At 41.4% G+C, this 18603-nt stretch overlaps 1 long non-coding RNA gene across 1 annotated transcript; it reads left to right on the top strand.

Annotated features, from left to right (window-relative positions):
- The first annotated feature begins 367 nt into the window (after window positions 1-367).
- LOC118504282 lies at window positions 368-3679 on the top strand. Its single transcript, XR_004905283.1, has 3 exons — window positions 368-922; window positions 2180-2293; window positions 2357-3679. It is a non-coding gene; the product is annotated as an uncharacterized LOC118504282 (long non-coding RNA).
- Window positions 3680-18603: the final 14924 nt, after the last annotated feature.

The raw sequence follows: 18603 nt of genomic DNA, 5'->3' as shown, positions 1-18603 counted from the left end.
GTTTTATGCTCTCCGGTGTGTTTCCTTTATGTACGGTTAGCCGCGCTTTTTTACGATCGTTTTGTGACCCTTGCAGCATGCAGCAGGTTGTCGTGTGTCTTGCTTCCATTATCTACAGCGAGAAAACACGGGAGCATTCAGTTTTCCTTCTCTTTTTCGGTGTGCCGGACCAACATAAGGATGTAAATAAAAATGCTCCAAGCTAGCTGACTTCACTAACAGTGACGCACCCCTTTATAAAAGGCTCCATTTTCCGTGAGAATGGATGGAAAACTTTATTACATTTGCCGTTTTCCGCTGTATAGAAAGCAAATACATAAAGCATAAAACCACGCACGTACGCATAATTGTACTCACCCCAGCGCACGCCACATGTACTCCGGAATCGTCAGGTGAATCTGAGTGTTGGAGGTTGGCGCGGTCGCACTATTTATTTCCCAGCGTTGGCTGGCTGACGGACTTTGGAAGCTTTTCTCCAATTTCCGCGTGAGCGGTTTTATGTGTCACGTTTATGGGGGCTATTTTTTTTTTTGTTACGCTCCCTCAACTCACTTACCATTCCGTGATGGCGGCAGTTTACGCGCCTTTTTATGCAATGGAAAAGTGGGAAAAAAGGAGTCGTGGCTAACACGCACCGTATGCGTGCATTATGTACCCGTGGTTTGCTTTATGGACGGGAAGCGTGAACGCGATCGTTCCAATGGTTATTTGGTGATTCCGATGCCGGTTAAAGGGTCTATCGGTAGCATGGATCGGTGGAAATTATTTATCACGGAATGGCGGCTGGTTTGCGGACAGTTTTTTGTTGGTAGTATGGTACATGAAGCGTAATCATGAGTGTGTAATTAGCGTGTCGAATGATCGTGTGTGAAAATGTGTGTGATCAGACGATCAGTTATGAGTGATCGTTTACTTAACAATAGTGAGCAAATTGATATTTTACTATTCACTGTTTTTTACGGTTTGTTTTTAACTCATTTGCAAAATGTTTTCGGTACATATACTACTTTTTTTTGACGGAAATTGGTGTTATGCTAGGATAAACGATTTTAGCAGTAAAGAATAATAATTTATTTCAAATGTTAAGAAATTTTACTTACTTAATCAGAAGAACGACCATTAGTCATAAAGCCCTTACTTAAATGTTAAATCTTAAATATTTCCAGTTTTTTTGACAGCAATTTGAACAAGTCTTCTAAAGAAGAAGGTTGGCATAAATTGATCAGATTGAAATAACATAAGAAAAAAAAACAAGTTGAATTGAGTGTAATCAAAGCTTTTTCAGTAAATAAACTATGTAAAGGGACAGAAATTACCGTGACCACATTTCCATTTCCCTTTTTTTGAGGTTTCAGGCGCCTGAATGTATGCAATTACAGTTCAACGTTTAATGTTTAGTGATGTGGGGGATATTTTAAGTTTTTGTACCGAAGCAGGATAAGCAAATCCCCTACAAAACTCTTCTTTTTTCTCACTACAATCTCTTTTTGATGCTACAATCTCGGAAGTTGCAGGCCAGCCATAGCTGAATTTATATGATTTTACCCGATTTTAGCTGGATAGTCACAGTCCTGCTACGGCGGGAGGAGGTTTGGATGGAATTTAAACCACGGTCCTGCCGAGTGAAGGTCGGCACCGCTGTCACCTCTGCTATCGAATTCAACATATGAAATGTTTTAATAAGTAGAAGCATTTAACTAACTAAGAAACAGTTGAGTCACAAATATCTCAATAAAATGTCATATTCATTTAATATTGTTCAACACCACAAAAAGTGTTTAAATGTGAATGTACGTAAATTTTTGTTATTTTATTTTCTATTTTATTTTAAAACAAAACAAAAAAACAGGTGCAATTGCAATGATACTCGCGTAATGAGAAACACTTTTCTTTCACATGAATTCTCACGATATCAAATCCTCAAATCAGCATGTCTCACAATGAGCCTGGCACTATGGATTTTTTTTTTTAGTTCAAAGATCATCATTCAAATAATTGTCTAGCTGAAAAGTGATGAATCTGCATGCTTGTTTGTGTGAAACAGCCTTCATAACATTTTTATTAAAGCTATTGCATACATTCCGGCGCTTGAAGTACGACACATTTTTAACTTTCTTATCCGATGTGGCATTTATGTTATTTGAGCGTCTTATTTATTTTATATATTCCTCAACAAAAGTTTTAAGCCTTTCCCATTCTCGCATTAAGCCTGAAAGTATGCAACGTATGTCGAATCGAATGCGTTTCTACGTCAGCGCAACTCCAACTGCAGACCGCTCGTTAGTTAAATACGGTAATGAATAGAGCCCGACAACTACTGCTACCACTGCTAACCTGTTTACCAAACCCAAACCAGGAAGTGTAACATGATTTGCGGAAATTACTACCAGGGGCAGCGTTCCGGCTAAACGGTTCGATCTGTATTTGCACGAGCAAACCCCAAATCAGAAAGCCTGAAGAAATGACCGTCGATGGCGTCACTGGTACTGCTGCAAGCTCGCTGCAGATTGAAATTGGGTCGGGTGCAAGTAACACCGGTACGTACAACTAATTTCCGATAAATTAGTTTCGATCTTACAGTGACTCCGGGCGGATGTTTCCGGTGGCGCTGGCAAGAGTAATCAAATTATCCCACCGTACCAGCGCTGTAATTAGCCCACGGCCATGGCAAGAGATTACGGCGCTCGCCCAAGAAGAGTTGTACCGTAGTTAGTAGCTGTACTACAGTGCACACCATTGTCTTGTGCGCCCGATGCGTTCTTGCTCATCCTTCACCGATCTGACCGACCACGGGGAAATTCCGAATTCGTCCGGATGAAACTTGCAACCAACCAACTGCACGGAGAACAATGGAAAAGGCGGTCAGCGCCAGACACTGGCGGACCCGGTAGAATGATTAAAAATGCATGCCGCATTTTGATTATTTCTCGCACGTTTTCACTTTTTCCCTTCGCAAAACACACACACACACACAAAGTTAGGACGATGTAAGGATTCATTGGTCGCTTTTCTCTGTTTTCGGAATGGTCGGAACAATCTTCCAAGCAAACGTACCTCAACGTTAGAATGGGGGAAAACATAAAATGGAGCCCTGCCTCTGCCAGCACTTGCAATGCTTAGTACCCCGCTTGATACGTAGCCGGTCGTCTGTAGCATCCGAAAATGGAGCGAAAATTACTTCTTTTCCGGGATAATAATTTTCAAATTAGTTTTCATTTCGAGCGTGCAGTGGCGAAACCAGCGTCGTCCGGTAGTGCGAGAGGTATGTGCGAACGTGAGCTTTCAACGGGTGTGCTCGTGATTTTGCTGCACGAATGATAGCATTCGGGGTTGAAGATGGTTTAAGGTGTGTGCTACACTGATTGTTCGAATTTAAATAGATTTTTTAGGGTTTTAATTGATCAAAACAGTTTAAAAATAGCTGATTTTCGTAGCTTCCAATCCAACCCAATCCAATGCTCCTAAATGTTTTCTATTCGCTAGACAAAACCGTACTTCTTGACTTGGAGTATTTGTTTTCAAACCGTAGCGGTTTTTTTTTAAATTTTTTTAATATAAAGTAATTTCAACACTTCTTAAATTTCGGAAAAATAGTTGAATATAAAATTATAAAATGTATGCGTCATTTCAAGGCTAATTATATATTTAAGAGCTTATTTACAACAAACTCCCCATAATAAAAGCTCAATCAACCTATAAGATATTTATTAAATAAACTGTCAATGCAGTAACCCTTTTTGACATCGATCCTGAATAAAAAAATAAATAGGAAATTAGCTATTTAATTTCATGAAATGCATATGAGTTAAATATTTATATTACCGAAATTCATAACAAATTAATAATTTTTATAAAAAAGTTCTTTCCCTCCAACAAACGAGCGTTTTAGAACAATAATTCTCATCCAGACTCCTCTCCCTGTACGCAGGATCAACAATCCAGGTACCAGTAAAGACAAGGAACACAGGAAGCCAGAAATGGCCGGCCGACACCTTTCAAGTTTGTACTGCCAATTATTAACGGGGTTGTCTGGTGGCCGAGGCGATAACGGCGCCGGTCTTCATACGGCAGGACTGGGGTTCAAATCCCATCCAGACCGCCTCCCCGTACGCAGGGCTGCGACTATTTTGCTACGAGCAAAAACAAGTCACAGAAAGCATGAAATGGCAGGCATGACCTTTAAGAGGACGTTAGGCCAAGAATTTAGAGGCGAATGAAATCTCAAAGACCCAAAGCCTCTATAAATATACGAAAAAAAAGGTAGGCCAAGAAGAAAGAGAGAGGGAGAGAGAGAGAGAGAGAGAGAGAGAGAGAGAGAGAGAGAGTAATATTGAATGCCCATAGTGGATCGAACTTTCCAATTAGCAGTGGATTTTGTGTCGAGTGTTTGGTACATTCAGCATAACTGTCTAATCGAAAAATGTTATTGAATCGTTTTATTACATTTAAACCTTTTTTCATTTTATAAGTATCGCTCCGCATCAATCATGTTCAAATGGTAGCAGTGTGAAAATCATTCGGAACGCTTAACTTAATCGCTACTTCCCCAATAAACAGCTGTTTGAAAAGTTGCTATAATGTTGTAGTCCTTTATACGATTGGAAAGTTCCACAAAGGGCTTGCTAGTATCCTCCATCAGCAAGAAACTTTCTCTTCAGTGGTTCATATGTTCCACAATATGGACCTAAAGCTATGACCAAAGAAAAATGGAAAAATAACTAATTATAATTATTTAAGAGATTGAACAACAAAAAAGTAACAAAAAGTAAAACAGTTTGTATGAAAGAAAACAAAATAAAGAAAAATGCAATAGCTTCCAGAGATAATGTTCAAATGAAAAATAAAATTTGGACGAAAACAAGATGCATACCATAAGACATTTAGACGTCTACTTTAAATTTCGCCAATTATTATGAAGTAACCTTATGTATTGTACCTTGGCATTTTTTATTGTTCCAAATCCTACCTCAAACACTCTTCGATAAGCATCACTTGGATACTTCCCAGACATACCTCCCGAAAGAAATCTCCCCAAAAATTAATAAACAAACAGAAGAAAAAGTTTCATCAGCTTTTACTTAACGAATCAGACGCCGGTACACCAACAGCACAGCGTGCGTGAAACTGCGACGTGACAGGCCCGTTACAGGACTATACGCAATCAAGCTGTTGGGAAGCAAAATCCGAAACAAAAAAAGAAGAAAAAAATGGCGCTTGATCAAAACACATGCCTCTGTTAGGCCGATTGTGAGAATAAAATAAATTACGCAAAACTTATTAAATTACGCCTTCTTCAAGTAGCCCGTGCGTCACGTGTTGCCTGATTCAGCAGCACGAAAGCTGGGCACGGATGAAAGGCTAGCTGGCAGATGATACCGGTATCCCGGTTCCGGATTCAAGGCAAACTCTGAACCAAGTCTTAATCATCGGAACAACATCTTAATCGTTTGTCCGGAAGAAGAGTGCCGTTTGTATGCGTGTGCGAGTACGAGTATCTATAGTTTGATTTATGCGTTTTGCTACATCTGTATCGTATGCGAATCGGCTTCACGTGCGTCTTACGCCCAGTGTGTGTGTGTGTGTTGAGAAGTTTGCTTGGACTAACTTTTCCACCTCGTTCGTCGCCCGGTCGCTGCGCTCTAATCAGCTCGGGTCATCTTCTGCCGAAACGAAAGTCAAACCTCATGATTCGTTGGCGATGGGCCAAAGTCATCATGCCGGACCACTGGACCACTAGACAACACCGGGTAAGTGCAAAATGAGCTGAGATGCGTCACGTTTGCCACGCAGAGCCGGCAGGCCAGCAGCCAAAAGCCAATGCAGCAATAAATGAGACTATAAATAATTGGATTTATCAACGAAGCAAGACATCAGGAGGCCGGGACAATTAGTCCGAGGACAAGACTTTCCCTGCCCTGCCTTCCTTCCTTCGCACACTGCTGACGTCTCGCCAACCCGGGGACACAGGAAGAAGTTAATGATTGATATTTACTTAAAGGAGGACGACCTTTCGCAGATGTGGCTTGGGCAGTTCTGGGGCAACCGGCTGTTTCCACCGCAGAGGGCACCGAGCTCTGAACCTACTGAGTCTGTGTCTAGAATTATGACACACATGGTCTTCTAAGGGGGTGGCGTGATTCCAGCCACACCAGGAAGGTAGGCAGTACGCAGCACAGCAAGCGCAACGCTTCGGTTCGGTTTGAAAAGTCAGCTCTACACCGTTGATGACCGGTCATTTGTTAGGAGAATTATGTGATTCAGCAACATTCATCCCGAAGGCACATCGCCAGCACCACTCGATATCCTTGTTTGTGCGTAATTTGTGTAATTAATCACCGCCACGCACTGCACTGCCGGCGGAATCGAATTGGTGCGTCCGTTCGATTTGTTAAGCTGATGGCTGTGTGCGTGCTAATAGGCGTTTATTGATGAAGCCCGGGCAGGTGCGTGTTTGAGGTGCGTTGTAATACGCGCTCGAGTTTGCTTGTGGTGCGTGTGTCTGTGGTGAAATGATATGATTAATGCGGGTGAGTATGGCATTGCTTAGCATCTGATTTGGGAAGGGGTTTGAGGCGACTTTCTTACTATGATTGGGGCGAAATCGGTAATCCTTTCTTATTGCCTCGTCCAAGCTGACAAATTAGCTGTAAACAAAGCTATTGGAAGGCAAGCTCGTTGCGTGGACTGCATACTTAGCGGAGCCATCCTGATGAAGGTATGCTATTTGTAAAGCAAATCGAGCTTAAAACTGGCCTATCACATGAAACTAAGATATTAATTCCACATTTCGTCATAGATTGCGAAAAGACATTTATATCTGCATTCAGCCTGAACATGGGCTGTTAAAAGCAAATGTTTGAGCATAGAAAATTTCGCAACATTTTTTATATTTTTTCAATAAAATTGGACATAAAATGAGCAGTTTTTGGGTTGATTATATGAATTGAATTTTACCCATGCGTTGTATTCATTGCTGTTTTTCTCTTTGATTTTCCTGCTGGATGTGAATATAAAGATCAACTAAAACCAATTTCAGGAGGTAGAAAACATAAAATTGCATACTATCAGGCGTATAGATTATTGTTAAACATTTAAAAATTTTATTCTGCACGAAACAAAAGAGATGAACATAATTTTATAAGCATTGCGAGAATTGCAGCAAAAGATGACGAGTATTTTTAGGGTAGGTTAAGCCTGTAACACGATGCGGCAAATCTTGGAGAAGATGGCGGAGCAGCACCTCCACTCCTACCATCTCTTTATTGATTTTAAAACTGTAAGACGCAATGAGCTCTTTTGGAATCCCGGGCAAGTTTACCAGGCTTGTACGAATGACAATGACCAACATTACATGCCAGCTGCAGGTGGATGAAAAACTCTCAGGACCCTTTGCTACCACCAAGGACCCGCGCAAGGGAGCTGGGCTTACCTGTCTCCTTTTCAATCTGGCGTTAGAGAGAGCCATCCACGACTCGGAGGTGGAAACTTCGGGGACCATCTTCTATAAGTCAATCCAGATCCTGGCATACGCTGATGACATAGACATCATTGGTTTGAGGCTCTCCTATGCCCTATGTGGCAGAAACTTATCAAAGGATCGAGCATGCGGCACAGAACCTCAAGATAGAAATTAACGAGGCGAAACCCGAAATGATGGTGGCACTACCAGCGGCCATGCTAACAAACACTGATTTACGCAGGAGTGTGGTACAGATAAGTGACTGCATCTTCGAAGTCGTCCAAAACTTCACCTATCTGGGGTCAAAAGTCAGCACCGACAACATCATTGATGTTGAGTTACGCTTACGGGTGCTGACTGCCAACCGGTCATACTCATACAGCCTGAGGAAACTTCTTCACTCTAAATGCCTGTCGCGACGGACGAAGCTGGGACTGTACAGAACATTTATAGTCCCAGTACTCACATACGACTCTGACACATGGACTCTGTCCAAAACTGACGAAGCCCTCTGAGCCGCGTTCGAGAGGAAGATGCTCAGAAGGATTTAAAGGATCAGCCCCGTATGTGTGGAAGGACAATGGAGGACCCCCATCCACCATCGTGCAGTCAATTAGATTTCCCATGATCCGGTGGGTTGGTCACGTCATGAGAATGACACCGGACAACCCAACCCGTAAAGTCCTTTTAGGCTGTCCACACGGACAGAGGAGGCGTGATAGGCCCAAATTTAGATGGAGTGATGGCGTTGATGCTTCCGCCAGAACGGCCGAGATAACGGATTGGCAGACGACGGCGCTAAACCGAGAACTGCATCTAGGATTGATGCAGCAGGACAAGACCGCAAAGCGGTTGTAGCACCTGATAAGTAAGTAAGTAGTAAGCCTTTAACTATGCAATCACTTCATTTGATATCTGTATTGTCTTTAAATAGAATAATCTAATAAGTTGTTTAACTAGAGGCTTTGTTTGATTTGTAGGATTATAATGAAATTAAACCATTCCAATAGCATACTTGCAGGCGCTTGAAGGTGAACCCCAAAACCAACACATAGCCTTTACATAAATATTGTTTTGTAGTCTGAATGTGTGACGTACTTTATTCCAAAATTAGAGATCATCAAACAGTAATAGGCGGTTTTAAGCTACCTTGTAAAGAGGAAAGAACTTAAGAAAGTATTGCGAATTTGTATATCCAAAATAAAAAAGAGATACATTTTGCACCAGTGCCCACCACGCTTTACATATCCCAAAAACCCCGAAAACTCTTAAACTTGATTGCAAAATGGTCCTTCCCCCAAACCTGCCAGGGCACACACACTAATTCATTGCAATGGTTAAAGATTACGATCGTAAAGTAGACTGCAGCGATGGATGAAGGAAAACACGGCTCATCCAAACGAGTTGTGATCGTTATCCATCTTTACGGTACAGAAAAACATTTTAAGCGGCGGCTGCTCCGTTTATGACCGTCGATGGTATGCCATCTGCCTGTACCAGCCCGTAAGGGGCGTAATTTTTGCTCAATAACTTTATACTAATGAAAATAAGCTACGGTGGGAATGCGTTACGTTTTAATGCTAGAGAGAGAGAGAGAGAGAGAGAGAGCGAATAAAATAGATGCAAAACTGTCACCACGCGGAAGAACGCGTGGAGTGCTGATGCGTGGGTTATTCCAAGGTACGGAAAAGAATCGTATAATTTTCCTTCCGGATGTGCATTTGTGGATGGATTGGAGGGTGCAAGGGGGGGGGGGGGGGGGAGGAGATGGAGGTTCTGGACACATGAGTCATAACCTTATCTTTCCTTTACTTCCGTCCCACGCTCATTCCACTCACCGCAGAAAAACGGGAGGACACGGATGGATACATTTTTACTGTCATTTACCCATAATCCAGACATCGGGCACTCATTGTGTCGTGTAACGTTCGCGGTGTCTCCGACGACGCAGAAAAGTGGACACTGCACGGAAAGGATATGTTGCCGGTCCCATAAACCAAACACAAAAAAGCACAAAACTTGAGCCGTGTAAAGCTTTAAGATGCCATAAATCCACGCTTTTGCGACGTTGGGGCAAGACAAGAGCGCTGGTGTGTCGTGGGAGGGTGACTTCAAGAGGAGGACATAATTTTTCGCACATCAATCCACAAACCAGCGAAGGCATCAGTTTGGCAAACTTTAGCACTCGCTTCTCTACCCAGCACAAAGAAGTATTTTGTTGCCATTTTGGCGCACATTCTTGGTGGGCTATTGTTGCGATCTTTTTACGAGTCATTGTACTACTAATGCTACTCCGGATATTCCACGGCCATTCCAGCCAGCAGACGGTGAACAATTTTTATGCTTACGATTATTTTCAATTTTCGAAACTAATTTTCCCCCAATCCGATTCCCCAAGCTCCAAAAATGCACCCAACATCGCCAAGAAAGCGCCACAAGTTCCGGTGGTATCTCCGGCGGGCGAATGGTGAATCGGGTCCAATTTTTTTTGTTCCCACACCTTATGACCTATCACCCCCCCCCCCCCCCCCTCTTCTGCTTTCCATCATAACCACAAATTGAAATGTTTGGTTTCGGGGAGTTGCTGTGCATCGTCCCGGAGGCAATTATCGAAGGCACGTAGCCGGTGGATACGTCGGTCAAATTAGTCGGCTGCAGTTTTGCTGGAAGTCCGGAAGTCGGGTCGGGCGCCATCAGCCGTACACGCCACCGTGTACCGAGCAACGGACAATCAAACGGTGGACGGTTCGGTGAAGAAGGAAAAACAACCTGAAAGAACCACACGCTTCAAGAAACGGAACTCATGTTGTGTCCGCATTTCCTTTCGCGGGAGTCTGGCGCCACACGGTAAACACTGCAGTTAGCAGGTGCATGTCAAGCGGTAGTTTGCGCATTTTAGCTGTGCTCGTGTATGAGGGATGAGTTTCACCGACGACGGCGATGACGCTGGGACGCGTCTGTTGAGGATGGGAAGAGGATGGGTGTACAAGGGGGAGCCTCCCAGTGGAGCCATCCCGGAGCCAGGTTTGGTAATCATTTCTCGTTTGGACCTTATGTCCCTAACGGATTAACGGCACCAGGTTTTGTACGGTGCTGGTGTTGCTGGTAACTGGTGATGATTCTTGAAGTTTTTTTTTTGTGCGAAGCTGTTCTTTAGAGAGCTGAAATAGCATACCATTCTAGTGAGATCGTGTACATTAAGGAGGGCAGTAAGGAGAAAAATCTCGAACTTAAACGTTAAAGCACTGCCTACTCTACTTCACAGCTTGTTTGATGCGCCTGAAAATATGCAATTTCTATTACATGACTCATCGTGAATACTGCACTGAAGACCGTATGATAGGTTAATAGCATCCCATCGATTATTCTATCTACAAGTGCTATAAACTTAAATAAATTGTGTACTTTCTGAGGACTAAGTTCAAAATTATTAGTTCAGGCAAATCAAATAAATTCAGGCAAATTTTTTATTTCTGATGAAAAGGACTCTGCCTGAAAAATAGAGCAAGTTAACTATATTTTCACACCCAGATAATGGTGTAAAGTGACAATAGCATTGTTTCTTTTGTTGATAATGGTAGAGTAAAATATTTTTACAAAAGTAATTGTCATGTTATTAAATCAACCAAGACACAGTTCCCAAAATTCGAATTTTAAGATTTTTTTTATTATTTGACAGGAACGGCTTAAAAATCATAAAATTTTAAAGGCAGCATAATTTATTAACCTACATAAAAATAGCAACAAAGTTAGGGATTTGGATGAGAACACTTTTATGGGAATTTGTACATCAGCAACAGAAGTATTAGAATTCATCACTACATTAAGATTGGGTAAAAGACTCGAGAAGGCCCCCCTTAGAATCTTTTGTGTGCAGCACTGTGGCCTGTCATTTTTGTTGTACAGTGGAATTTCTGTATGGTCAAAACCCATTTGATGTAAACATTGTGCATTGTTCCTTAATACTGTTAATAGACAGCGAGTAGAACTTGATACAATACATTTTAACAAGTGGTTTGAGATTATGATATTCTTATGTTTCCTCCTTTGCTGAATATCAATGCAAGGTAACAAGTATTAATCGAATTACTGTTCCGTTACCGTCCGAGAACGCCGTGCATGTTTTAGGCCCGATTATTCACCCCTAGTGCGACTGAAAACTATTACAAAGCTCCTGTAACCCAAAATGAATGGTAGGGTTAGCGGAGAGGGGATTTTAATCAAATAATAACAATATTTTATTCGACTTTCTTCAACCAATTTTGACCACACTGAAAGCACACTGAAAGCTCACTGTGAAGCTCTCTCAACGTGTACTGCGGATTGCATACCTTTTGGCGTAAATCCTACAGCGCCTAACAAATTTTGTCAGGGGGGGGGGGCCTTCTCGAGTCTTTTACCTAAGATTGGGAATAGCTATACCCGATCCCGAAAAATTGCGTCGAGTTGAGCAAGGCAGGCTCTTTTTAAGTTATCCAGAATTTAAGCATGTATTCTTAATGAATATGCTCAAAGCTTATATATTATATATATCGTTTCCTGATGGGGCCCTTAAGCCTATTGATTCCCACCTGGTCCAGATCTTAAATGGCAAGCTTAAACCCTAGTTTTATATTTGTTAGGGAACGCTTGACCATATTGCTTCTAGTTGCTTCTAGTTCTCTAGTGAAGACTTATACAGTTGTCTACTGACTCTAGAGGCTAACAAGTTACAGTTAAAATCAATACCATTAACTTATTGTTGATAATCTTGAGTGTTGTATGGAAAAAAAAATAATTATTAGAGAAAAGAAATATTATAAGGCCAACATAATATTATCTATGAAAAGCCATTCCAATGCTAAAACTAGTAAGACACAGTTCCTCAATTTAGAATCTTTTGATTTTTTTATTATTTGATAGGAACTGCCATAAATCTTCAGATTGCTGTGGCAGCATAATCCTCGTCGACAAAATTCTCGTCAAAATTACGGATATGGAAGACAACACTCTCATGGGAATTTCTACTTCACAAGTAGCAGAAACGTTAAAGTTCATCACGCAGTGTGTTAGAGAATAGCTGAAGAACCCCAATTGAGTGTTCTGAATAATTTTGGTTCTAAATCTGTCTTTTTCCTGGGTGTTCTTCAAAGCAAGTAGCTTATCTTACATTCACAATTTGCTTAAGAAGCCCTTGAGCCTCGTCCAGATTTTACAAGGTATGCCTAGAGTAAGTCGGTATGTCTAAGTAAGGATTGTATGTAGTTTTTCTACTGATGATAGAAGCGCTCCAGTTCTTGGAGATAAACTATGAGACAATAGTTAGAATCATTAACCAGTTCATTTATTGTTTCTTCTAGAATATGCCGCACTAAGAGCAAATAAAGTTTACGTTAAAAGGATTTTCGTAAATTATACTCCTAAATGTATGCAAATTAATTGACAAGTCTCTTTACTTGTTTAATAAATCGATAATTATATGTAATTATACCATTAAAAATGAAGGAGACTGTTTTGAGACTGGGGAATAGTAAGCATCGATAGTCGACTTGAACACATTTGCGAAAATGAAAGAGCACCTGAAATGCATGAGTTATAAGCAATGCGCCTATATGTATGCAATTCATATAACAAGCTTTCCACGGCCATCATGTGATTCCTGCAATCAAATCCCTTTTAGCAACTTAATAAGTAATTTAACCTAAGTTATCCTCGTATCGATCCTTTCCTTCATCTATACTGGCTGTGTTAATCAATAAGAGCACACACATCTCGTAATCCTTATTGATTAAGATAATTTAAGATTTTCCTTGCTACTGCTGCCCACCCTACTGCATCTTGTAAGCCGTACGCTCCTGTCCAAACAAAAACGATCCGGCTACTCACAGACTGACCTATCGAAAGGTGACAAACTGCTTCGGTGACGGTGGAAATAAATCTCTCCCCCAGAAGCTGATCGTTACAAGAATCTTGGACAAACAAATCAACCCGCGTCCTGTTATTAGCCGGCCAAGGAACCAAACGTCCCCATGGTCTGTAAAATTGTCCTCGTCTTCCATTTTCTTAGCCAATGTAGTGCTGGGAGAAGAAATCTTCACCACCATCCAAATGGCACGTACCACCCGTTCCGTCTGTGTGTGTAAGTGGATTTACATTTACCAGCCAGCTCTCGGATGCAGGATGATAACCCATATTGAATGTTTTTAGATATACCTTTTTTTCTTCCACTCGCTTTGTAGAGCGACCCCGAGTTTCCATCACTTGCACTTGCACAAACACACGTGCACAATGCGAGGGGTGAATGCGGGCGGTTTCGCACAGATTCCATTAAGCAATCCCGGCCCTCGTCCCATTTAGCTGGGGCTGTAAAGTTTTGCCGTCGATTGCAGGAAAAACGTGGAAAGCTTTTATCTTACGTGAAACGCGGTTGAAATACGTTCCAAATGCTCGCCGGGATTTTGTTTGATAATTTGTTTTTCATGTGTTTTTCCTCAGTTTTTTTACAGCTACAGTCACACTGAAAAAAGGCGAAGGGCGAGAGCTAGGAAGCATTTTTCTAACCTGATGCATTTCATATGGATTTTTATATGGAACACACAAATCTCACTCAACACTCTAAAAACGTAACGAGTGTGGAAATGGATGAGCCTTCCAACTCATTCCGTAATTCCGGTGGCACTTTAGCAGCATTCCCTCAGTAAGATCGGTGTGTGCGTGTGTTTCTGCAAATTGTGTTATGCAATTTGGTTTTTGCTCGTAAGTGGATTTTCGCAAAACGCGTTACCGGTCTCGGTTTTGTTGGTAAAAACGTTTTTGAACCTCCCGGACCATTCCCGTCCGCTGGTAGGAAACCGTTACCTAACCTAAAGCTGCCGCTCCAACAGGCAGATCCTTTTAAGATGACAAATTTGCAGCCCACATTTCCGGCCGCGGAAGGAAATGGATGCGTAAAATTGAATCATGAGTGTGTAGTAACAGCGTAACATCCAATGTCCTCATTGTGTGAGACACTGGCTGAAACAAAAACAAAAAAGTGAGAGAGATGCGTATCGGTTTCGGTGTGAAAAAAGTTTAGCAAATTGACACTCAATTGAAATAAAAAACGGCCAGCGTCTGATCCGATCGGCAAAAAGTGCCGGTGGTGGAGTGGTGTAGCAATTTGCACTTTTCAAAACTTTCGAGAATAAAACTGCTTTTTGCCAGCTTCTTTTGGGAAGAAAATTGGTTTACAGGCTATTTTGGGGGGGGGGGGGGGGGGAAGGGAAAACTTTTTATTAATATGGCACAGGCGGGAACTGGTAGACCTTTTGCTCAATTGCTAACCAAAGAGGATTCTTTATTGAAGTAGCAGGATGCTGCTGTTGGGATTAAGATATGCAAGAGCAATAATTGTTTGATGTAGTATTCACTTCCAAGGTTTACTTTTATACTTGTTACATTAAATTGAATGATGTATTTCATATAATATTCAATATATGTTTGGAGGCACAACTTTAGGTAAATTGAAAATTTGGAGATTTTATTTATTTATTTACTTATTATTGAATATGACAGCAGACAGCGGTAATTTAATAGCAATTTTAATGCTGATCAGGTATAATAATCACAAGGAAAGTTACGAGCTCTCTTGCTGAAACAATCATTTAAAGTTAAACGGCCAGATTGTTTCGATTGAATATAAAATTATATGTTAGCTATTTCATAGCCTAGAACCAGCATGTATTGACAGAACTGTCCATTTGAGTGACTGAAGTTAAGAAAACTTATTAAAAGCTCACGCCAATTAAAAATTAGAAAAAGGCTAAAAAAAACAACGTCTACTGTTTACTGTTCCTTACTACATTTCCAAATACACGTGTAAGATATAAGAACACCTCATCATCGATGCTTAACACCTTATTTTCGAAGTACAGTGTACAGACGAATTGCGAGATGCTTTCTTCGTCTTCTGTGGCACTACAACCTCGAGAGGTCTCGGCCTGCCATTTCTGGCTTTCTGTTACTTTTTTTTTACCCGTAGAAAAGTAGTCAGCCTTTCGTACGGGGAGGCGGTATGGATGGGATTTGAACCCCGGCCCTGACGTGTGAAGACCGGCGCCGCTGTCGCCTCGGCCACCGGACCACCCCCACAACAGATGCTTTAACCAGCTTTATTGCAAGTGAGGAATCATTCTTCACTATGAGTTGCTTGAGGTTCAAACTATATTTGACTTGTTTATTTTGTACCAATGGAACTAATTTTATTATATTAATAACTTTTTAACATAAACGAACGCAATAAAATGGCTAATCGTTTCGAAAAAAGTATTCCGCAGTCGTATTTATTACAATTTTAATGCAGCTGCCAATCTAAGCTATTTACAGTAGATCGGAATAGTGAATTTTATAATCCTGAATTATTCTAGCTATCTGGACGTCTAGAAAGGAAAAAAAAGCGCTATTCCAACAAATTGCTAGCTGCTTGATGCTCTAAACTGAGCTTTAAGATTCTAGACTGGACATAGATTAATGTACAATGTAATCACCAGCAAGAGGTAGCTAGTGGTTTACTTGACTTAAGATCTTCTTTCTTGGCCTAATGACCTCTAAGGTCATGTCTGCCTTTTCTGACTTGCTAGATTTGTTGATACCGCATAATAGAATAGCCAAGTCCACAATATGGGGTGAACGGCTCAGACAAGATCTAAACCCCTGTCGTGAGAAGATCGGAACCGCTATGGCATCTACCATCTGGCTTCTCCAATAGCTGTTGGTCTTATCCCTTAATCAAGTAGTATCAACTAGAGTAAACTTCGAATCGAAATACTATGTTATGCAATAGTATGCAGTAATATTTAGAGAGTTTTTAAAACAGTTACAACATCTGCCATTGAACAACACACGAACGATTACCCTTTGAATCAATAAGCAAAGGAATGAGATTTAATTAAAAGTCCCACAAATGTGCGCGACCAAAATTCAACAATGGCTCTCGTAACGCATGGAAGAGCAACAGAAACTCTACGAACTGACGGGATATAATGTCTACTCACGACAGTCTCGTTACCAATAGGACTATGAATTTGGATAATACGGAATAACTGTGAAATTAATTTTAATTTTAACTTAATTTTAAGAATTACGACAAGGCACAAGGCAGAATTACGTCAGTCGAATAAAACATGCAGTAAAAACAGTTTTAATGCCGTACACACGTTAGACTGAACGAAAGGATAACGAAAAAATAAATTAGTATAAATCGCTGTAAAGTATGCTTTTCACAAGACAAAATGCATGAGTGAAGTGGGTTTACCACTTAAGCTTTAGGATACGATTTGATGCTCTTTTTGGTTGTTTGTAAAGGACCAGTGTCCTTAGCGTTCTTTTTAAGGAGAGCTCCGCACTCATGAATTTGAATTCTTCGAATGAAATAATCTTCAAAAGGGACGCTCCTAGCAATTATTAATTGATTTCACAATCGGGACCTTTCGTTTCAAAATACAATTCGCCGAATCAATTCATTTCCAGGTAAATTATTAATATGCTATCCATTTGCACAAAAAAAAAACAAAACCACCCACTCATAATTGACGCTGATCTGAAATGCATTAACGCCCAAACACAAACTACCCTTCGAAAACAGATAACCTTTTCTCCATTTCGCATTTCCTTAAGTACCTTCGCAAAACGTAAAACGTGTTTAGAAATCGTAAGAAATAATTACCACCCGAAACGTGGGGAAACCAATAAAACAAACCATCTTTCAACGGTAGACAGACATGCTATATTTCACATTTTCCACGGCGTCTTCTCACTTGAAACGCTTACGCAATGGCATAACTCCCCACCCCAGAGTGTTGGCCCTACTCAATTAGTAGACAAAAAAATGGAAAAGAAAACGATGACAAACAGTAGATCGTTTCGAAAAGGGGGGGATTTAAACAAAAAAAAAAGGAGCAAAACTAAAACCTTGCAATCGTCAGCAGGAAAAAAAGTGATATGTTTGAATTAATAAGCCAAAACATTTGCGAAGAGAGAGAGAGAGAGAGAGAGAGACAACGGGATGCCCACGTAGTGCAGTTTGCTTTGGTATGCAAATTCTTCGCTTCCGCCAGGCGAAAGGAAAGCGAAATGCTGCCCGAAGAAAGAAAAAAAAACCCATAAATAATATTGCCAGTTGAGGCAAGCAAAGTGGCTACTGGTTCAAGGAAAAACCCCTGCTGGCGCAAAACCCGGAAGGGTAATGTCGCGAACTGTCCCTAGTTGAGGGTGGAGTGATGTGTGTTTGGGCACTTTGGAGTTTGTTTTCTTTTTTAATTTTCCCTTTTCTCGTTTTGCTTAACAGCGAATAGTACCCGGTCCGGTAGGGTTAAATGTGCAACCGAGCAGAACCACCACAGCCACGTGCGGGTTTCCACGGGAAAACGGGAGTGTGTTTTACAGTGCCGACAAGCTGAATAAAACTGAAGAAAAAAAAATAATAATAATGGACACAGGAATTCCGAATGTAAAGAGTGAGGAGAAATAAATTCGTCCCCTGCTTAGCGCCGGTCGGAGCTGGAAGTTCTTCGGAGAAAGGAGCGACCACCAACACATAAACAAGAAAAAAACCGAATCGGCCAAATACTTCTGAATACCGGCCGATTCTTAAAAGAAGGGTTGAAGACTGTGTGGTTTTTACGTTTCGCAGCTAAGTCACCGGTGTGCCCCTGTGCACAGAAATAACTTCCAGCCTTATGAAGCACCAAAACAGTCACCAAAGCTGGAATGGATCCTTTTGAATGGTCTGTTTTCGTCTCCTTGCCGAGTTTCTTTTTTTTTGCAGATCTTCTCGGCCCGGGACGTGAAGGTTTCACGACCGACGACCGAAGTAGCAGGATTTACGTGTGTCGTTTTAAAGGCCTCCACTACTACCGGCGACATTCCATTCGACAGGGGTGTTTGCAGACAAATATTGCGACCCGCTGCCGGTTGCGTATGTGGGAGGGAACTTAAGTTCTAGGAAAGGGGGAGGGGGGGAGCTGTCCGGAAGTTACGGTTCCTGGTGTGAGGGAACCGTACGATCCACCGCCGGACATAAACTAGCGACCATAACTGGGTGGAAGAATGGTCTGCACAGCTGGGACCTTGGTGAGAGCTTACCTTTTTGGCGGACTGTTTTCGGTGGACCGTTTTGATGGTTTCAC

The sequence above is a fragment of the Anopheles stephensi genome, chromosome 2, assembly GCF_013141755.1.
Source record: "Anopheles stephensi strain Indian chromosome 2, UCI_ANSTEP_V1.0, whole genome shotgun sequence".
NCBI lineage: Eukaryota > Metazoa > Arthropoda > Insecta > Diptera > Culicidae > Anopheles > Anopheles stephensi.
Note: the sequence above shows the minus strand (reverse complement) of the source record. Positions and strands in the feature narration are given on the sequence as shown.